Here is a 21,430-nt window from a genome sequence, read left to right as displayed (position 1 = left end):
CTGCAGACGTTTGATGGATGCAATAATGAGTGGGAGGGTGTGCATCCTAACTGGAGAGACAGAACGTGCAGAAGCTAACATCATATGTGGCAGTAGATGCTGAATCCAGAAGTAGAGAAAGAGTGCTGTAGACAGATGGGAAAAGGGGGTGGGAATAATAGTGAGGTTGTAAAAGACTTCATGATGCGGGGTCATATAAGCTGAGCCAAGCACTCTGAAAGATGAGTGTCAAAGGTAGAGGACTATAGCCAATGTGGACTGTGGAACAGCGAAGGCGGGAGGGGGTGGCAGGGGTGTGGTGGACTTGGGGCGTGCCTGCCGTTCCTGGAGGCAAAGAGTAGGAGATGTGACTGGAAGGACGGGCTAGGGTTCTGTATGGGATTTCTGAATTGGCATTTCCTGGAGTTCGAAAGTTTTTCTCAGGGTGTTTAGAAGCCATCGTTTTTTTTCTTTTTTAACATCTTTATTGAAGTATAATTGCTTTACAAGGGTGTGTTAGTTTCTGCTTTATAACAAAATGAATCAGCTATACGTATACCTATATCCCCATATCCCTTCCCTCTTGCATCTCCCTCCCACCCTCCCTATCCCAACCCTCTAGGTGGACACAAAGCACCGAGCTGATCTCCCTGTGCTATGCGGCTGCTTCCCACTAGCTACCCATTTTACATTTGGTAGTGTATATATTATGTCCATGCCACTCTCTCACTTCATCCCAGCTTACCCTTTCCCCTCCCTGTGTCCTCAAGTCCATTCTCTACGTCTGCGTCTTTATTCCTGTCCTGCCCCTAGGCTCTTCAGAACCGTTAGAAGCCATAGATTTTTGAGGAAAATATCATGCTAATCTAGGTTGTTCTTTTGAGAGACAGCACTTAACCAGAGAGAAGCACAGCTTAGAGAAACAGGAGGCTTCTGAAGTAAGGATGCTAATATAGGGGTCATGACAGAAGATGACTTTAGTGGTGGAATCAATGGAAAAGTAGGGTTATATACCAGTGACGCACCAGAGTGGGCTGATCTTTGAATGTCAGAGGTAGAGATGTGGGAGATTTTTCCAAGTTTCTCTGTCTGGCTGAATTTAAGAAAAGTTGAATTATTGTAAGAGATGGAGACACAGGAAGTGGAGCAGGTTTGCAGGGGGGATAACTGAGTTTGGTTTTGGCTAAGTGGAGCTTAAAGTGCTGGTATGGTGTCCCTGTGGGGATACCCAGCAACAAATTGGAAACTCTTATTAAAATTACAGCTAGTGGACAGAAGAACTTTCTATCTTCCAGAGGAACACCAAAATCTAAATAAGCCAAATGCTTACAAGAAAGTAAGAGGAAATCATCGAACGACTAGTTTAGCCCACATATCCTCTGAAGTTGCACGTGCTCGGAAACATTGAGGTGAGAAACTTTTACCCTTCCCATTTTCTGGACTGTTTCCTCCAACATGGAAACCATACAGTGTACAATGATGGAGTCATTCCCATTCCTCAATCATGTCTTACAAACACAGAAAAAGTAGACCCAGCAATTCATCATATTTTATCTAATACTTTTCTGAGCTGACTGTTCAGTGCTATCTTTTCAGCCTGACACTTTTACTGAAAATGCTGATAGATACTTTTAAAATTTTTTGTGAAATTATCCAAAATCATCATGTTAGATTTGCTAAGGGAACTTTTGTCTTTCTTAGTGTGGTGTAGATGAGAAAAATGTTCAAAAATTAGGTTACTTAAACCATTATCACTCCAGGTAAAATTAAGCACCCTTAGGCTCTGATTATCAATACTTGCTGCTTAAGTCTAAATGAACTTAGAGAAATACAATGCAGACAAATCTCTATGACTATAACCTGGGGAGCATCACGGAAAACTTGCTTTGGAGCCGTGTGGCTGACAGGGTCTTGGTGCTCTGGCCGGGTGTCAGGCCTGAGCCTCTAAGGTGGGGGAGCCGAGTTCAGGACATTGGACCACCAGAGACCTCCCAGCCCCATGTAATATCAAATGGCGAGAGCTCTCCCAGAGATCCTCATCTCAACACTAAGACCCAGCTCCACCCAATAGCTAGCAAGCTCCAGTGCTGGATGCCCCATGCCAAACAACTAGCAAGACGGGAACACCACCCATTAGCAGAGAGGCTGCCTAAAATCATACTAAGTTCACAGACATCCCAAGACACACCACAAGATGCAGCCCTGCCCACCAGAAAGACAACATCCAGCCCCACCCACCAGAACACAGGCATCAGTTCCTTCCACCAGGAAGCCTACACAACTGAATGACCCAACCTCACCCACTGGGGGCAGAAACCAAAAACATTGGGAACTACGAACCTGCAGCCTGCAAAAAGGAGACCCCAAACACAGTAAGTTAAGCAAAATGAGAAGACAGAGAAATATGCAGCAGATGAAGCAGCAAGGTAAAAACCAACCAGACCAAACACCTGAAGAGGAAATAGGCAGTCTACCTGAAAAAGAATTCAGAGTAATGATAGTAAACATGATCCAAAATCTTGGAAATAGAATGGAGAAAAATTTCTTGTTGTTAAACAAGAAATGTTTAACAAGGAACTAGAAAAACTGAAGAGCAAACAAACAATGATGAACAACACAATAAATGAAATTAAAAATTCTCTAGAAGGAATCAATAGCAGAATAACTGAGGCAGAAGAACAGATAAGTGACCTGGAAGATAAAATAGGGGAAATAACCACTGCAGAGCAGAATAAAGAAAAAAGAACGAAAAGAAAGGAGGACAGTCTCAGAGACCTCTGGGACAACATTAAACGCACCAGCATTTGAATTATAGGGGTCCCAGAATAAAAAGAGAAAAAGAAAGGGACTGAGAAAATATTTGAAGAGATTATAGTTGAAAACTCCCCTAATATAGGAAAGGAAATAGTCAGTCAAGTCCTGGAAGCACAGAATCCCATACAGGATAAATCCAAGGAGAAACACGTCAAAACACATATTAATCAAACTGTCAAAAATTAAATACAAAGAAAAAATATTAAAAGCAGCAAGGGAAAAGCAACAAATAACATACAAAGGAATCCCCATAAGGTTAACAGTTGATCTTTCAGCAGAAACTCTGCAAGCCGGAAGGGAGTGGCAGGATGTATTTAAAGTGATGAAAGGGAAAAACCTACAACCAAGATTACTCTACCCAGCAAGGATCTCATTCAGATTTGACGGACAAATTAAAACCTTCACAGACAAGCAAAAGCCGAAAGAATTCAGCACCACCAAACCAGCTTTACAACAAATGCTAAAGGAACTTCTCTAGGCAGGAAACACAAGAGAAGGAAAAAACCTACAAAACGACTCCAAACAATTAATAAAATGGTAATAGGAACATACATATTGACAATTACCTTAAATTTAAATGGATTAAATGCTCCAAGCAAAAGACACAGATGGGCTGAATGGATACAAAAACAAGACCTATATGTACGCTGTCTATAAGAGACCCACTTCAGATCTAGGGACACATACAGACTGAAAGTGAGGGGATGGAAAAAGATATTTCATGCATATGGAAATCAAAAGAAAGCTGGAGTAGCAATTCTCATATCAGACAAAGTAGACTTCAAAACAAAGACTATTACAAGAGACAAAGGAGGACACTACATAATGATCAAGGGATCGAACCAAGAAGAAGATACAATTGCAAATATTTATCCACCCAACATAGGAGCACCTCAATACATAAGGCAAATACTAACAGCCATAAAAGGGGAAATCGACAGTAACACATTCATAGTAGGGCACTTTAACACCTCACTTTCACCAATGGACAGATTATCCAAAATGAAAATAAATAAGGAAACACAAGCTTTAAATGACAAATTAGACAAGATGGACTTAATTGATATTTATAGGACATTCCATCCAAAAACAACAGAAAACGCTTTCTTCTCTACTGCACTTGGAACATTCTTCAGGATAGATCATATCTTGGGTCACAAATCAAGCCGTGGTAAATTTAAGAAAATTGAAATTGTACCAAGTATATTTTCCAACCACAATGGTATAAGACCAGATATCAATTACAGGCAAAAATCTGTAAAAAATACAAACACATGGAGGCTAAACAATATGCTACTAAAAAACCAAGAGATCACTGAAGAAATCAAAGAGGAAATCAAAAAATACCTAGAAACAAATGACAATGAAAACATGATGACCCCAAACCGATGGGATACAGCAAAAGCAGTTCTAACAGGGAAGTTTATAGCAATACAATCCTACTTTAAGAAACAAGCAACATCTCAAATAACCTAACCTTACACCTAAAGCAACTAGAGAAAGAACAAAAAACCCACAAAGTTAGCAGAAGGAAAGAAATCATAAAGATCAGATCAGAAATAAATGAAAAAGAAATGAAGGAAACAATAGCAAAATCAGTAAACCTAAAAGCTGGTTCTTTGAGCAGGTAAACAAAGTTGATAAACCATTAGCCAGACTCAGCAAGAAAAAAAGGAGAAGACTCAAATCAACAGAATTAGAAATGAAAAAGGAGATGTAACAACTGACACTGCAGAAATACAAAGGATCATCAGAGATTACTACAAGCGACTGTATGTCAATCAAATGGACAACCTGGAAGAAATGGCAAAATTCGGAGAAAAGTACAACCTTCTGAGACTGAACCAGGAAGAAATAGAAAATATAAACAGACCAATCACAAGTACTGACATTGAAACTGTGATTAGAAATCTTCCAACAAACAAAAGCCCAACACCAGATGGCTTCACAGGACAATTCTATCAAACATTTAGAGAAGAGCTAAACACCTATCCTTCTCAAACTCTTCCAAAATATAGCAGAGGGAGGAAAACTCCCAAACTCATTCTACGAGGCCACCATTACCCTGATACCAAAATCAGACAAAGATGCCACAGAGAAAGAAAACTACAGACCAATATCACTGATGAACATAGATGCAAAAATCCTCAACAAAATGCTAGCAAACAGAATCCAACAGCATATTAAAAGGATCATACACCATGATCAAGTGGGGTTTATCCCAGGAACGCAAGGATTCTTCAAGATACAGAATCAATCTATGTGATACACCGTATTAACCAATTGAAGGAGAAAAACCATATGATCATCTCAGTAGATACAGAAAAAGCTTTCAACAAAATTCAACACCCATTTCTGATAAAAACTCTCCAGAAGGTAGGAATAGAGGGAAACTACCTCAACATAATAAAGGCCATATATGACAAACCCAAAGCCAACATTGTTCTCAATGGTGAAAAACTGAAACCATTTCTTCTAAGATCAGCAACAAGACAAAGTTGCCCACTCTTACTGCTATTATTCAACATAGTTCTGGAAGTTCTAGCCACAGCAATCAGAGAAGAAAAAGAAATAAAAGGAATCCAAATTGGAAAAGAAGTAAAACTGTCACTGTTTGCAGATGACATGATACTATACATAGAGAATCCTAAAGATGCTACCAGAAAACTACTAGAGCTAATCAATGAATTTGGTAAAGCAGCCGGATACAAAATTAATGCACAGAAATCTTTTGCATTCCTAAACACTAATGATGAAAAATCTGAAAGAGAAATGAAGGAAACACTCCCATTTACCACTGCAACAAAAAGAATAAAATGCCTAGGAATAAACCTACCTAAGGAGATAAAAGACCTGTATGCAGAAAACTATAAGACACTAATGAAAGGTATTAAAGACGATACAAACAGATGGAGAGATATACCATGTTCTTGGATTGGAAGAATCAACATTGTGAAATGACTATACTACCCAAAGCAATCTACAGATTCAATGAAATCCCTATAAAACTACCAATGGCATTTTTCACAGAACTAGAACAAAACATTTCACAATTTGTATGGAAACACAAAATATCTCGAATAGCCAAAACAATCTTGAGAAAGAAAAATGGAGCTGGAGGAATCAGGCTCCCTGACATCAGACTATACTACAAAGCTACAGTAATCAAGACAGGATGGTACTGGCACAAAAACAGAAAGATAGATCAATGGAACAGGATAGAAAGCCCAGAGATAAACCCATGCACATATGGTCAACTTATCTTTGATAATGGAGGCAAGAATATACAATGGAGAAAAGACAGCCTCCTCAATAAGTGGTGCTGGGAAAACTGCACAGGTACATGTAAAATAATGAAATTAGAATGCTCCCTTACACCACACACAAAAATAAACTCAAAATGGATTAAAGACCTAAATGTAAGGCCAGACACTATAAAACTCTTAGAGGAAGACATAGAACAGTATGACATAAATCACAGCAAGATCCTTTTTGACCCACCTCCTAGACAAAGGGAAATAAAAACAAATGGTACATAATGAAACTTAAAAGCTTTTGCACAGCAAAGAAAACCATAAACAAGGCGAAAAGACAACCCTCAGAATGGGAGAAGATATTTGCAAATGAAGCAACTGACAAAGGATTAATCTCCAAAATATACAAGCAGCTCATGTAGCTCAGTATCAAAAAATCAAACAACCCAATCCAAAAATGGGCAGAAGACCTAAATAGACATTTCTCCAAAGAAGATATACAGATTGCCAACAAACACATGAAAGGATGCTCAACATCACTAATCATGAGAGAAATGCAAATCAAAACTACAATGAGTATCACCTCACACTGGTCAGAATGACCATCATGAAAAACTCTACAAACAATAAATGCTGGAGAGGGTGTGGAGAAAAGGGAACCCTCTTGCACTGTTTGTGGGAATGTAAATTGAGATAGCCACTATGGAGAACAGTATGGATGTTCCTTAAAAAACTAAAAATAGAACTACCATATGACCCAGCAATCCCACTACTGGGCATATACCTTGAGAAAACGATAATTCAAAGAGAGACATGTACCACAATGTTCATTGTCGCACTATTTACAATAGCCAGGACGTGGAAGCAACCTAAGTGTCCATCGACAAATGAATGGATAAAGAAGATGTGGCACATATATACAATGGAATATTACTCAGCCATAAAAAGAAACAAAATTGAGTTATTTGTAGTGATGTGGATGGACCTAGAGTCTGTCATACAGAGTGAAGTAAGTCAGAAAGAGAAAAACACATACCATATGTTAACACATATATTTGAAATCTAAAAAAAAAGAAGGTTCTGATGAACGTAGGGGCAGGACCTGATAAAGACGCAGACTTAGGAATGGACTTCAGGACACGGGGAGGGGGTAGCTTAAGCTGGGGCATAGTGAGAGAGTAGCATTGACATATACACAGTAGCAAATGTAAAATATATAGCTAGTGGAAAGCAGCCGCATAGCACAGGGAGGTCAGCTCTGTGCTTTGTGATCACCTAGAGGGGTGGGATAGGGAGCGTGGGAGCAAGAAGCAAGTGGGGAGGGGATACGGGGATATATGTATACAAATGGCTGATTCACTTCATTATACAGCAGAAACTAACACAACATTGTAAAGTAATTATACCCCAGTAAAGATGTTAAAAAAAAATAAAAGAAATACAGTTCAGTGGCTTCTTCTCTCAGTTATCTTGGACAACATGAACATCACCATTTTACTTGATTTGAAATGTTAACATGAAATATAATAGAGAGTGGATCATTTCAGAGTAAGAAATCACATCTTGACAGCCAGCTGATGAAATTCTATAACAATAAAGATTAGATCACTTCCAATTCTCTTTACGAAAAGTTCTAGAAAAAATTGAATATGACTTTAATACTTCAAGGACAGTTTTCCTTTTTGTTTAGAAAAAGAAAGGTTATGAAAAGTGAGTGTGGGGGGCCATGATCATTATGATATTATGTAATGGTCAGGGTGAGCTTTGAAGTAACAGTATTTTCAAGAAAATTTATAATGTCATAGAGGATTAGAAAAATGGCCACTTTATTTTCTCTTATAGTGATTAGTTTTCATTTATATTATGTGTGTCATTTGAAATGTATAGTGTTTTCATAGTGTTTAGCGGGGAGAGAGAGGAGGGCAAATGGGGAGGGAGGCAGAAAAGAAAAAGTAGAGCAAAAAAGTGAAAGAAAAGGAAGACAAATAAGAAATCTAATTAAATTTAATGACACATTTCCAAGAAAAAGATATAGCCTTTAGCAACATCTGCAGTTTCAATTTCTAAACTGCAGGTGCTTACATACGTAGGTACTTACTTTTTTTTCTTTTTATTATTTGCCATTAATAGAAGAAGAAATAAAACAGATGTAAGTATTTGTTAATTTCATGCAAACCATTTCAAATTACACAGAATGTTATAGAATGTATGCTTAATTACCTAAGCAACCTTTGTATTAAAAACATCACTTTATTGCCCTCTATGAACATTTTATGAATCCATTTAGTTTATGGTTAAATTAAGAGGAAATGAAAGGCAGGGATAAACTACAAAGGATTCTTTCCTTATCTTTTAACCCGACTTCATTAAAACTGTAATTTAGTGCGATGTATATCTGAGCAATCCAAGAGTAGAGATGGGACAAAGCTACACTTGTATTAGTCAGTCAAATGTTGACAAAGTAGTGTTTGGCTTTTGATGAATATTTAATATGCCAGAGAGCTCTCAAGATTCCACTTTAGCAGTGAGATCTGGAGCAGTTTTCAGCAGGGACTGAATTGCTGATCTGGCCTCCTGAGCTCCCTCTACCACTTTTCTCCCTCTGATATTCCTTAAGTTGCAGAGAGGTAAAGAAATACAACATCCTGTTGCCCAAACAGTCTCTTATGTGTGCTCAGTAAATGGAGACAATTAAGAAAAGGACTTGGGTACTGAGGCAATCCCCACTCTGGGGAAGGAGCAGGTTCCCCTTGGTTTGAGGAGTATGGCTACCCAGCAAAGGTTTCTGACTCCCTGGTAATGGCCTTAAGCCTTGAGGGCTTGATGGAAAGCCAGCATTTTTTCATACTGCAGCAGAGAATTTGGCCCTGATTGGAACATCCCCTCCCTTGCCTCTTGATCAGCCCAAGTCAAGACAGTACTTGTGGGACAAGAACACAGGACTTTCACAGAGGTCTGGCCTTAGGGATTCCTACAATTCAGAGGGATTGGGAAAAGCAATGATTGGGAAGGCCTGGTGTGATTAACAAGTGACTGTCTGGTTAAAGTGGGAAATGGGGTAAAAAATCTTGGGGGTAAAAAATCAGGGAAGAATGAATTCTAAAACCCTCTGCCAAAGATGATGGAAATTATTAAACCATATATTGTTTTATTCAATTATTTTCTTAGGGTGAGTGCAAAGAGCACAGGTTTTGGTGTTTTGCTTAGCTTTGGTATCCCAACAATGCCAAGTTTCAGTTTCCTCTTCTGTAATGTTGATAATATGTGTAACATGAGGTTATCATTAGGAGTAAAGTAATGAATTTTGTGAGAATATATGTAAGTTTTATAGAGTAAAACTGTAAAAGACTACATTAAGGTTAGATATTACTAAAGTTCAGAGACCAACATGGTGGCCATACAGCACCATGGGGTGCTTTGTTAAATGTTACGCACCACACCTGCCTCTCTTCCTTCTCCAGTGCTGATCTGTCCCTCTAGTGTCCTTCTCTCCTCTCTCATGAGCACCACTGCTTTAGTGACCCACTGTTATACTGTGTCTCATAAGTTTCTCAGAGTAATAAAGAGGGTAAAAGAAATTGCCTATAGCAGTGAGAGCTAGAAAGCAGGGGCCATATTTGTATCCCTAGTGCTTAGGTCGGTGTTTGGCTAAATACATATTTATTGAAAGGACGATTTGGGTGATAACACAGAAATTATTACCAGAAAGGTGAATTACTTCTACCACTACAGTACATCTGTTAAAAACTTGAAATACATCTTGAGTACAGCTCTGAAACAAAACTACAATAGGATAATGCTTTAACATGATCAAATGTCAACTGCTCAAATCGAAATCCAACTCAGTTCTTAGTGGTAAAATCCAAGAATTCCTCTTAAAGAAAAAAAAAAAGCCATGGACATCAGTCATCAATTGCTACTATTATCTACTATGATTTTGAATGTGCTGCCCAAAGCAATAAATCAAGAAAGTGAAATATAATCATCAATATATTAGAAAGAAGGAGGAGAACATGGAAATTTTAGAAGAATAAGAGAGTTTAGCAAGATTAATAGTTCATAAAATAATGAAAAAATCACGAGCTTTCCTATAAGCCAAATACCACACAGATATTGCAATGTTTATTGGGAAAATATTCCATTCACAAAGGCTAGTTACACATAGGTTACCTGAGGATAAACTTGGAAAGAAATGTGCTGAATGTATATGAAGAAAACCGTAATGTTTTTCTGAGGAACATGAAAGGAGATGGGTAAGTGAAGAAGATTTAATTCCTACATAAGAAGTCTCAATGTGATAACTATGTCTATGATCTCTAAATTAATCTCTAAATACAGTGTAATTGGAATTAAATTCCCAATGCTCTTTTTTTGGTGTTGGGTTACTGAAGACTACTTTAAAAAAACACTTAGAATTATAGTATATGGCTAGTTTGGATGGTTCTGGACAAAGAAAATAACCCTTGCCTACTCATGTAATAACATGTATTTTAAAGCTACAACTATTTTACATTTGGTAGTGTATATATGTCCATGCTAAGATAGTGAAGATGGGAGGGAGAGGCAAGAGGGAGGAGATATGGGGATATATGTATATGTATAGCTGATTCACATTGTTATAAAGCAGAAACTAACACACCATTGTAAAGTAATTATACTCCAATAAAGATGTTAAAAAAAAAAAAGCTACAAGTAAAACAGTGCTACAGTGATGCAGGAAGAAGCATCCAAGTCAGTGGACCAGAGCAGAGGATATGGATAGACACACATTTTAATGTACAAATTAAATTCATTCTAATATGCCAATTAAACATAAATATGGTAGCATTTCAAGCAACAGCAAAAGGATAAATTATTAAATACCCAACCTGAAACAACTGCCTATCCATTTTGGAAAAAAAAGCTGGAATTCTCTTTCACATTTGATAGCCTACCCAAAAAATAAATTTCTAATGGATCAAATATCTAAATTTTAAAAAGAGATTATAACAAAGTGTGATTATTTCCACAAACCTAAAGTAGGGACAGAGTTTCTAAATATGACACAAAACCAAAAATCATAGAGAAAAAGACTGATATTTTTACTATAAAAATACGGAAGATTATATATAGTGAAAAACACAATAAAACTTGAAAATACTAACTAGAAATTGTTTGCAAGAACAAAAGTATTATTATTTTTTAAAATAACAGCTGTATTGGGCTTCCCTGGTGGCGCAGTGGTTGAGAGTCCGCCTGCTGATGCAGGGGACACGGGTTCGTGTCCCGGTCCGGGAAGATCCCACATGCCGTGGAGCGGCTGGGCCCGTGAACCACGGCCGCTGAGCCTGCGCGTCCGGAGCCTGTGCTCCGCAACGGGAGAGGCCACAACAGTGAGAGGCCCGCATACCGCAAAAAAAAACCAAACCAAACCAAACCAAACAAAAAGCTGTATTGAGATATAATTCACATGCTAAAAAATTTATTCTTTTAAATTATATAATTCAGTGGTTTTTAGCATATTGATAGAGTCATGTACCCATCACTACAGTCTAATTCCATCTCATCACCCCTAAAATAAACCCTGTACCCCTAAGCAGTCACTCCACATCCCTCCTTCCCCTGTCCCTGGTAATCATGAATCTATTTTCTGTCTCTAGATTTGCCTATTCTAGACATTTCTTACAAATGGAATCATACAGTATGTGGCCTTTTATGTCTGGCTCCTTTCACTTAGCACAAAATTTTCAAGGTTCATGGTTTATCCATGTTGTATCACATATCAGTACTTTATTACTTTTATGTCTGAATCATATTCTTTTGTATGGATAGACCATATTTTGTTTATCCATTCATCAGTTGATGGATGTTTGGGTTATTTCTACTTTTTGGCTATTATGAATAATATTGCTGTGAACATTTATATACAAGATTTTGCATGGATATATGCTTTCATTTCTCTTGGGTATATACCTAAGAGTCGAATTGCTAAGATAACCCTACATTTCATTTTTTGAGGAACTGCTAAACTGTTTTCCACATTGGCTTCATAATATTCTATTCCTACCAACAATGTATGAGGGTTCTAATTTCTCTTTGTGCTCACCAACATGTGTTATTGTCTGTCTTTTTGATCATAGCATCTTAGTGGGTGTGAAATAGAATCTCACTGTGGTATTGCTTTGCATTTTTTAATGACTAAAGATGTGGAATATCTTTTCATGTGTTCATTGGCCATTTGTATATTTTCTTTGGAGAAATTATTCAAGTTCTTTTGCCCATTTATAAATTGGGTTATTAGGCTTTTTAATTAATGAGTCATAAAAGGTCTTTATATATTATGGATGAAAGCCCCTTATAAGGTATATGATTTGCAGATGTTTTCTCTCATTCCATGGGTTGTCTTTTCACTTTCTTGATGGTGTCCTTTGAAGCACAAATGTTTAAAATTTCAGTGAAGTCCGACTTACCTATTTTGTATTTTGTCGTTTGTGCTTTAGTGTCATATCTAAGAAACCATTGCCTAATCCAAGGCCACAAGGCATTATGTTTTCTTCTAAGAGTTATAATAGTTTTAGCTTTTACATGTAGGGCTATGATTCATTTTTGAGTTAATTTTATACGGTGTGATGTAGGGGGTCCACGTTCATTCTTTTACAAATGAAAGGACTAATATTCTTAATATGTTAAGTGCACTTCAATAATAAAAAATGCAAATATGCCAATAATAAAAAGGCAAATGGGGCCTCCTGGTGGCGCAGAGGTTGAGAGTCCGCCTGCCAATGCAGGGGATGAGGGTTCGTGCCCCGGTCCGGGAAGATCCCACATGCCGCGGAGTGGCTGGGCCTGTGAGCCATGGCCACTGAGCCTGCGCGTCCGGAGCCTGTGCTCCGCAACGGGAGAGGCCACAACAGTGAGAGGCTCGTGTACTGCAAAAAAAAAAAAAAAAAAAAAAAAAAGGCAGATGATATTGAGCAGGTAATTTCGGCCAATTGACCTATAAAAAGGTAACAGTTTCATTAGTAATCAAAATGCAAATTAAAACAATGAGTTATCATTTATATTAAATAATGTTGGCATTAATTATAAAGAATGATAAAATCAAAAGTTGAATATATATGGGCACATGAGCATTCTTGTATGTATTGGTGGGAGCAATCTGACACTATGTATTTGAATGTAAGATGTGCTTATCCTTTCAACCAGAAGGCCCACCTCTGTGAATTACTTCTTTTAAAAAGAATTAGGCAACTGCCCATAAATGTATGTATACTTAAGTCTATTTATGATAGCAATAAATTTCAAACAGCCTAAAATATCTATTAACAGGAGAATATTTAAATTATGGTATATTCAGTCACTGGAATACCATACAACTATTTAAAGTGATGAGATGTTAACATTTTGTACATAGAAATACATCTACTATATACTAATACAAAAAGATAAGCTGTAGAACCTCTTATTTCATACATTTTCATTTTTGAAAAACAAAACCAAAACGAGGAGGGTGTGCGTCTGTGTATAAATCAAAATGTTAAAACCCCTAAGTTTTTAAAACAGGTAATTGTCTTTCTTCTACACACTTCCATATACTATCAGAAGTATTCTTCTTTCATTGAGTAGGGATTAATTTTATTTGCAGCCAAAACTTAATCTTAAGAAAATCTGAAACCTTGTAAAACTTTTCAATATGTTCCCACATAATGATGCACACATAAACCTACCCCATCTTCCCTCCTCTCCAAAAAAGAGAGAAAGAAAACTGGGCCATTGTTTTTGTTTGTTTGTTTGTTTGTTTTTTGCGGTACGCGGGCCTCTCACTGTTGTGGCCTCTCCCGTTGCGGAGCACAGGCTCCGGACGCGCAGGCTCAGCGGCCATGGCTCACGGGCCCAGCCGCTCCGCGGCATGTGGGATCTTCCCGGACTGGGGCACGAACCCATGTGCCCTGCATCGGCAGGTGGACTCTCAACCACTGCGCCACCAGGGAAGCCCAAACTGGGCCATTATTTAGCGTTGGACTGAAATGTTATTCTTATCTCTACTAATTGATTTGGATATTTCAGGGAGGGTTTTTTTTTTTTGCCAGATTTATCTAGATTATTGTATTAATTTTCTACTTTCCTTTATGACAATATAAGTTCAAAGAGTAAGAGCCATCTTACAGGCATCATTTTTCCCTCCATGAAGTTTCTGGAAGTTGTCAGAAAGTGAGTTGTTTAATGGTGGGTTCTTTTCTCTTTTTCCATAAAAATAGTGACATATATGAACCTTTACATAGAGGACCAAAAATGTGTTATGTTATTGATTATGACATAAATAACAGCTCTAGCCAATGTCATAAATTAAAATATGTAAATATGCATCTTTATATTTACTTTAAATAGCAAAATTATATTTCAGGTCCTATAAAAATAGCATGCAAATATTTTTATTGATTACACAAAAGGCCCTGAAGTGCTATAAAATGAATGTATAGCTTATAAAAATACAATCCATCAGGACATAAATTACAGTTAGCTAAAGCTAATGGGCTAGCTACAGTAAACATTAAACTCTTGATTAACAATTGTACACCTGCTTTAGAATTCAGAAGTTCTTCTGGAGGATTATTTCAACAGACTGTGTCTTCTTTTAAAAGTTGTACATGGAAATATGAAATAAGAACTTTTTACTCTTAATAATACATTCATGGAGCTATATTCAAAAATTTTCCATCTGTCCTTTTCTTTAAACATACACACACATTGCATCACAGTCATTTTGGGGAAGCACTGACAAACACTGTGCTGTAAGTGGGGGATTAGAAAGTAGGAATATCTCGCATTAGGTTTTCTGGCTTTTCCTCTGTTTCTTTTCTCCCCTAGATGTTTCCTTTCCTTTCCTACTGGACTGATGTTAAATGTAAGAGGGCAACTTAAGCTACATGTGTAGGTATGGCTTGGACAGACAGCCACTGCTCTCTGTTTCTGGTAACTTATGTTTCCAGGACTCAGTTTTCTGATATGTTAATAAAAAGAGTGCCAAATATCTAAGGTCTTTTTAGAGGTAATTTGGTATAGTGGAAAGAGCACTGTATAGAGACAAATGAAGCTGGGTTTATATCCCAATTTCTTGGAAACATTACCTCGATGAGTTTTAATGTTCTTATGTATAAAATAAGAACAATGCCAATCCTAATAGGGTTGTTAAAGACTTAATGATATATCATTGGCCAAGCACTACCATAGTGCTTGGCACATAGCAGGCTTGCAATAATTATTAGGTCTCATGTTCTTTTACCTAAATCCTATTGAGGTAGGAGATAGATAGGCTCCAGGACTGGACAGCTGGTATCTGTCAAGTGGAGTAAAATTGAAGCTCTGCTTCCCCCAGACACTCCAAGGACAAAGCTAGTGGCAGAAGCTGAGCTCTGCTGAAGTAAAGAGATAAGATGACCACTCCTGAGGTCAAGGAAAACGTCCCCGTCTGCACATGCGCAGGAAGGTTCCTTGGAGGTCAAAAAGGGAGGGGGTGCCACCCCATAATAAGTGTGTACATACCCCCAAAGTTCTCTGCAGTGGGATCCATCTTAGCAAAAAGTTGCTCACACATGTTTGGGAGGGTCCTAGAATAGGTCAGGTGTGGGAAAAGAAACGAGATAATTGGTCAAAGGTAAACAAAGACCCAGAAGGACTGTCCTATATAAGGGATTTAAATCACCTCTTTACTGGCTCCCCCTCATTAGGAAGGATGCCCACACCCTTTCTCTCTGGGTGTGTATTTCTGCCTTGCTTCAGTCTTAAATAACTGTTTCTCTGTGTGCTCTCCCATATGTTGTGCTGGGTCTCTAATAAATGATAAACTTTGTACCTGTGTTTACAGTTTTTGCCTCCTTGAAACATTTTTGCTTTCAAACAAGGTAAGAACCAGGGAACTTTGCTTCTAGCCTCTAGCCCCTGGTGCACTAGCCGCTAGGTACAATTCCTGGACAGGGAACTAAGATCTTTCTTCAGGACCACTCACTTCTGTCTCTCTGAGATCATTATGATTACATACGGATTAGTTTCAGAGATGAACTATAAGTGCTCATTGAATAAATGAGCTCATTGAATAAATGAGTGAATAAAAGGAGAAGTGAAATAAAGGCCTTTCAAAGGCTGGCATAGGCTTACCCTACTCATCATCTCTGGTCTGGGTACAGAGTAGATGTTCAATAAATTATATAGATAATTAGCCAAAAAAGCAATTTAGTAATTACTCTTTTTTCAGATTCTCCCTCTTTCATAATCATAGTCACTTCCCTTGTGCCTGCCTTTGCTCTCACAGCCATTTTTAAACTTTATTGAATGATACAGTGGACAATGTCACAGCTACTACTCTGGGGGTAGTGGTAGGCCTGGAAAACCATATATTAGGGACCCAGTTAGTCTCTAGTTCATGGGAGGCAAGTAAGTGTTATGTATTATGCCAACTCTGATAGTGACTACGTGGGATGCTGCACTGGCAAAGATGCTATGGCTACAGAAAGAAGCATGGGGAAAGAGTACTATGATTGATTAGTTACGCCTGCCATGGGTGCAGCAAGAAGGACTAGATGCCTGTGTTCCATGTATTTCTATTTCACATGTGTGAAACAGCTAAACCAGAGGGAAAAATGGAGGAAGGGAAAAAGTAACAGGTGATTTACAGACAGGAAGGGAATAATCAAGTTTATAAATGTTTCTCATTTAGTAGATTCACATTTTTAGGTCCCATCCACATCAAAAAAAAATTCATTTCCCTCTTGAGAAGTTTTCCTTGGTAGGAAGATTTTAATAGCCATGCCTTAAAGAAGTCTTAAGAAAGTTTTATTTTTTATTGCTAGAGGTTTTATAGTAGAAGCAAAAAGCATTTATAAAATTTTGTTCTTGCCATTGGAGAGTCTGATCATTTTGTCTGTTAAAAAATACCTTAGTTTACACTGGCCCTCTTTTTCTCATTTTCTCATCTCTTCCATTGGTTACATAAAGATAGAGGCAGAACATCTTAAATAGTTTGCATTTAAATGTTTATTGATCATCCCCCCGACTTCATCATGAGCACTGTCCAAATATTAAATTTCATGGATTATGCAAAAAATATGTAATCCCAAAGGGATCTCACCAAACCCATAGTTTAATAATAAAAAGTAGTTATTTTGAGGGGAAATGAAAAAGTGCACATAGTTTCTACATGCATATGTTAAAGGTCAAGTGATTTTTGATAGAACAGATTAAAACCTGAATGGATTCTAAAGATCATCTATGACCAAGTCTTCTAATTTACTAATGGGAAAACTGAGGCTCAGGGAAGTTAATGATCCTTTGGCCTTAGTGAGTGAGGTAAGCATTATATTGAAATGGAATCCAAGTTTCTTGGCACTAAGTCATAACATTTGCTACCAAATGTTACTGCCCCTGAAAAGAGCTGTGTCAGAAATAAGATGGTAAGTATATGCAGTAAGATGCTAGGAGGCTTATCTAAGGGAAAGGGGTAGGTAGGTTAAGGTGGAAAAATGAAGAAGGTTTAATCACTGTTACACATAACATTAGATTAATTAGAATTAATCTCAAGTCAGCAGAGCTCCTCAATATAGGAAGAAAGATTTTGAAAGAGACTGAGGGACATTTGAAAAACAATGGGCTAAAGGGATTTTGGAGTCTGAATTCTAACAAATGTAGTTTATTGGATTATTACCTGAAAATAAGTAAAACTAGGGTCAACCTTGGAATCCAATGAGTGTTAGCCAATAATCAGCCAATGGGAAAACCTCTCCCACTAGCAAATGCCACAACCTTTGCTAGTAGGAGATGAGAAGAGGCAAGAGGTTAACTAGGGCAGCAACCCATCACTGTGGGCACTCTGGGTGTCCTGAGAAGTTCTTATGGGGAGTTCACAGAGGAAGGCAAGGCAGGATTTGCTCTTTTTAGGAGAGTAGGGTAACTGCTAACCCTCAGAGTACATATCAGGATACCTCTGCGAACAGTCATGGCCTTCCTGTGCTTCTCTGCTATGGCAGCGAGGAGAGATACTCAGGTCCCTACACCCTGTTCTCTCGTCTCCAGCAAATTCACAGACTTGCATTGCCCTTGCCTTTCCTGCACAAGGGGAGTGCTGCTGACACACCGTAGCATGTTCTTTAAAACCTGGGCCTGGTGTGAGAGTGAAGAGAAGCAGTAAATACATCCTCTTCCTATTTGGTAACTGGATAATTTTATAAAATTTATTAGACACTTATGAAGTGACAAGCACATTGTCACATAGTAATAGGGGCCTGGGTAGGACTAACAAGGTGATAATGATTGATTATTATGATAATGATAATAATAGCAGTTTCCATGTATTGAGTCCCTATTGTGTCAAGTACTTAAACAGATACTTCACAAATGTTAGTCTTTATAACAAATCCATGAGAGAGGCATTATTATCACCAGCATTGTATATACATCCATGAGATGTGTAGGCTGTCCCTAGAGCAGTGGTTCTAATGCCATGTCTGTCACTACCTGTGTGACTTAGAGAAAATAACGGAACCCTTGGAGTCTCAGATCCTTATGTGCAAAATGGGAGTATCAATTCCCACGCGGTAAGGTTGTGGGTGAAGTGCCTTTCACAGCACTTGGCCTCCAATAAGCTGCAGAGCAGATGTCAGGTCTTTACCATGGCTCCATCCTTTCTCTTCATCTTGGCAGCAAGAGAAGTCACTAGGAGCTTCTGCCAAGTTTTCTCACCACAGAGAACCCCTCTTGCTTCCCCCTCCCTCCCCTACTTCTAAAAATAGCTGCTGAGAGTTGCAGTCCCTGAAAGCAAGGTCTACAGTGTGTCGTTGAGGCTGAGAGAAACCCCTGAAAGTCCCGCCTCCATCCTGAACTTAGCAAGTGGTCTCGTCGCTCAGGAGACGTTCAGAATTTCAGTGTCAGGTCACGTAACTTTGACTCTGGGGATGGGTGGAGACTGCAGAACGTCCAACCAACACCTGGAGGAGATAATATAACCTGGTGGATTTGAAGGCTGAGTCATCTGAAGAGAGTTTGGCTTGAAAGCACGTTTTTAAGTCCCTAGTAAAAGCCTGGGAAAAGTGGAGTTCAGATCACCCTCTCAACCCAGCATCAACTGATATCAAGGAAGCACACTGGAGGTGAGTGAAGAGAAGACTTCTCTTGTGCTAAGGAAAAATATATTTCCTAGTGGGTAAAGGACAGAATTAAACATCGTAGATATGCACGCACACTTGTAAATATATTTCTGTTCTCTTTTGCAACAAATGTTTGCAAATGTTTACTAAAACTACCAGTGACGTGATCCTAACGATATATTTCTGAAACGTATGCTTACTGGATGTACTGATCGCATACTGGTTGCAAAAATGTCAGCTTAGTTTATCACAGATCAATAACTCATTACATGTTCCAGAATATACAAAAATCCAATATGAATCAACTTACTGTCACATCCAGGCATTCAAATCCCATACCAGTATGGACCTTCGCTCATGTGACTTCATTTTTTCTTCCTGTACTAGCTTTGGGGATTAAAATACATTTTATCTTTTGTTAGATAGCAAAATAATAAATGTTATGTTTAGATTTCATGTGGAAATTTTGACAGTTGAAGGGAAGGCATCAGATGATGATAAGAATTAAGAACTTCATTTAACAAGACCTATAAATGTGTGTGTGTGTGTGTGTGCGCGCATATATGTGCACACAACTCCTCTCTTCCTAGTTAGAAGTTATCAGGGCTTCATAATTCATATTAGCAAATCTCTTCCAGCTGATTTTAGCTGAGACCATTCATGGCACCTTGCAAGGGAATGAAGGTTCCCAAACTGTCCCTACATTGTTAAACCACATAACCTGTTAGGGCCTGAAAGAGAACTTCACTGAAGGGAATATAATTTACATGGCTATGCTAGCAAGATTCTTAAAGGCAAACAGGAAGAGGAATACATACTTTTTTTTCCTTTTCTTGATTTGAAAAAGTAGATTTGGGTTTGGCATTGGTATTACAAATCAGCTTGAGTCCACAGAAGTTTGAGTTACATTTGGACTCAGATGAGGGACTTCACTGAGAATAGGCAGCAAACATGTATGGACCACCAGTGGCTAGGCAATTTGCTTGTCTGCACAACTTAGGTTTTAAGCCCTGGGGGCATGTGTCAGGCATCAGTGTTGCCATTTAATGAATAAATCATCTCCATCAACATTAACAGTTTTTGCCTAAGGCAATGCCCGACTCAAAAGCCTATCCTGTTGGGGGCTTTGGATCCTCTTCCTGTAACTGGCATACATCACTATCTCAGGAACTGCAACACAGACTCTAATTGGACACAGATGTATTTTAATTTCCAACCTTCTCTGCCATGACTTTTCATCTTTGTCACTTTCTTATAAAAATGATTCTGATTGGAGAAAAGCCGTCATATTCTTCCTATGCCCTGCTGCAAACAATAACTTGCAGCTGACTGGCCACAACAGACACATGCGTTGATCTTTTCACAGCTGGGTTATTTGTATTCATGGGAGCCTAGGAAAAATATTGCCATTGGTATCAGGTGAGTGAATGCACAGCTCAACCACAGGCCTGGAAACCTCAGTATGGAGATAGATGGCCAGAAGAAGGAGGCTTGGGTTTCTTCTAAGCAGCCCTTGAGTTAGCTGGAGACGGGCATGTGAGGGGGGGCAGGGGAGAAGACTTTTTCTTGGAAGTTTGCTTATTTTGCAATTAAGAAAGGGGCTAAAAACTCTCTTCTAAATTTATGGTTTGGTGAGTTGGAGGTAGAGAGGAGAAGTCTCAAGTTCTTAAACTGGGATCTTTTGACCCGGAGATGTCCATGGAACAGAAAGGTAGACCATGCACTCTCTGATATTAAACACAAAATTTTGTGCACATATACATTTTTGTTGGTGGAAAAGGTCCGTAATTTTTCAGATTCTCATGAGCTGCCATCATGTAAAACAGTGGTCGCTAACCTTTTTGGCACCAGGAACCAGTTTCGTGGAAGACAATTTTTCCACGGACAGTGGAGGATGGGGGAATGGTTTCAGGATTATTCCAGTGCATTACATTTCCTGTGCACTTTATTTCTATTATTAATACAACGAAATAATTATACAACTCACCATAATGCTGACAGGAGGCAGAGCTCAGGCTCTGCTCCCAGACATTCTATTGCAATTGGTCTGGAGTGCCCAGGCAGTCAGATTTTCTTACAAAACTCTCCAGGTGATTGTAATAATGTGCAGGCATAGCTGAGTAACTGTGGTGGAGCAACAGGAGGGTCACGGTGATAGTGGGGGTAGGGAATGTATTGAGATAGAAGACCCCTTTCACCTTCAATGATTTATCCCTCTCATTTTTTCTTCTATCCCAGGTGATGAACAACTGCATTAGTTTGCTAGGT

Source organism: Lagenorhynchus albirostris, chromosome 1, assembly GCF_949774975.1.
Source record: "Lagenorhynchus albirostris chromosome 1, mLagAlb1.1, whole genome shotgun sequence".
NCBI lineage: Eukaryota > Metazoa > Chordata > Mammalia > Artiodactyla > Delphinidae > Lagenorhynchus > Lagenorhynchus albirostris.
Note: the sequence above shows the minus strand (reverse complement) of the source record.